The sequence below is a fragment of the Staurois parvus genome, unplaced genomic scaffold (assembly GCF_062004578.1).
Source record: "Staurois parvus isolate SC_StPar_1 unplaced genomic scaffold, SC_StPar_1.0 ptg000086l, whole genome shotgun sequence".
In the NCBI taxonomy this organism is placed as follows: domain Eukaryota; kingdom Metazoa; phylum Chordata; class Amphibia; order Anura; family Ranidae; genus Staurois; species Staurois parvus.
In genome coordinates this window covers 4,047,147-4,049,339 of record NW_028317882.1, presented here as the reverse complement: position 1 = coordinate 4,049,339, position 2,193 = coordinate 4,047,147, and positions in this window count along the sequence as shown.

The window sequence follows — 2,193 nt, the reverse complement described above, 5'->3', positions numbered from 1 at the left end:
TGGTTCTGGCAAGCTCAGTGAATTTCTTTAAAGTCCTGGATTCTTTCTTGGATACACAGAATATAACTGGATACTAACATTTATAGGCTTAGTAGTATCCCCTTATATAGCAAAGTGAATGGAGAAACAACTCAATACACAATTGTCATAGTGTGTATGAAATATATGAATAATTTTGTATGCTATTTGATATATTGCATTTCTACTCAGGCAGTTTTGTAATTCACATGCTTGCTACACTTCATAGTTAGTTGAGTGACTCTGCTATCTTCTAACTCTGCATTGCAATTTCCAGTGTCATCTGCCTCATTTTGCAGAGAGTGACCATCCATCCACCATGGATGTGTTTTAATGTTTTATTTCAAAATGCCAGGTGTTTATCAAAAACAAAATATTTGAAGAATTTCTGAATTTTGTTATTCTTAAAAGATTTTTTTGTCAATTGCCTATTTGTTTCCTTCATATTGCAAGAATTGCCCATTGGTGGATGATAGGGGTAAGTCCCTGTTGGAGCTTTTTCCCTGCAGCTCAAGGAAGATCTGAAGCTATTAACTCTCTCAATGCTGGACATTTTGGTTCAGGAAGAGGGGCATCCCTGCAAAAGACAATTTCTGCAGGATTCAGCAGCCTGCACAGCATGGGACATACCGTACTTCATTAGAGGGTAAATAGGTATTACTACACTCTCACAATGCACTGCATTCTGTAGATGGGCAAAGGAGACCTGTCATTCAAGTGCTCCACTGCCCATTTACAGAACAAAATGCATTTTGGGACTGTAGTAAAACAAGTTCTGTGAATGTCGAAGAGGGTGGTGGGCAGGTCACACAACCTTTCTTTGGAGCCAAAGAAGACTTACCTGCAGGTGATGTGATACGCATTGTTGCACATAACTAAGGTGTAGGGTGCTGTATCCCAAAAAACTGTTATACTAAACTTCTGCGTAAAGGTAGATAATGTTTTTCAAATAAAATTTTGTCAAAGGTTATACTAGTAGTTTTTTGTGGCGAAACAAATATCATCAAAATCACTCTACTTATTCCTAACCAGCACGTATTAATATACGAAAGTAAACAACCAAAGTTGCAGTAAGTGCTCTCCATCCAGCTCTCTGCCATAATATATATATTATATTTTTTGGAGATTTAACATGTAAGCAGCTACAATGGTCTGCTGCTCTAAAAAGATGACTGAACTCCCAGTAAAAAAATAAGGGGCAGCAATGCTCAGGTGCAGGGGCGGACTGACAACTCATGGAGCCCCCGGGCAATAGGGGATCATGGGGCCCCCGTGTCCTTGCCCAAACTCAAAAAAGCCTATGAAAAAGGTACCAGGGGCATCTCATGGGGCCCCCTACTGACCCCAGGCCCTCGGGCAGTGCCCAAGTTTCCAAATGGTCGGTCTGCCCCTGCTCAGGTGATTGATACAGGGTATGTGCTGTCAGACTGTAAATGAAGTAGTGTACCCTTTTATGGCTGAAAGTTTTCTCTTGATTGTCCAAATTGTATGCGGCTGAATGAGTGTTTACATCATCTGGCTTTCCTGATATGAACAGAAGGAGCACAATCCAAAATTAATATAGGTGTAGGTTAGAATAGTATTAAGCGTCCTCTAAGTGAATATGGGCCAGCCTGACTACTCTAGAGTCTACCCGCCATCTTCATCTTGAAGCTCACTGTCTGTGTTGCCATCAGAACAGCAGAGGATAAAAACACTTTGCCAGACCCAGAAAAGGCCAGGTAGCTGTCAGCAAACCTCCCACTGTGAAAAGATGCCAAAATTTACAGTTTGGTAAAACACTAGCAGTCTATTACTACCAGGGGCGGACTGACCATTCGAGTACTCGGGTGCTACCCGAGGGCCCGGGGTCAGTAGGGGGCCCCATGAAATGCCCCTGGTACTTTTTATAGGCTTTTTTGGGTGTGCTTTGAGTGTGGGCAAGGACACAGGGGCCCCATGATCCCCAAACAATTACCTGACACCACTCTTGATCCAACTCTGCCCCATTGGCAGCCCGGCTCTCCTCTCTTCCTGTGTACTCGGGCATTACTGAGAGCAATGGAAGTTATTGGTTCCTGCTGTTATCAGTCAAAACCTGTGAGGAGGGAGCAGGAGGTGGGACTGGACTGGTGCTTTGTACATCTATGGACACACACAGCCAAGCTCAAGCTGCTTGCCATTGGGGCACTTGGA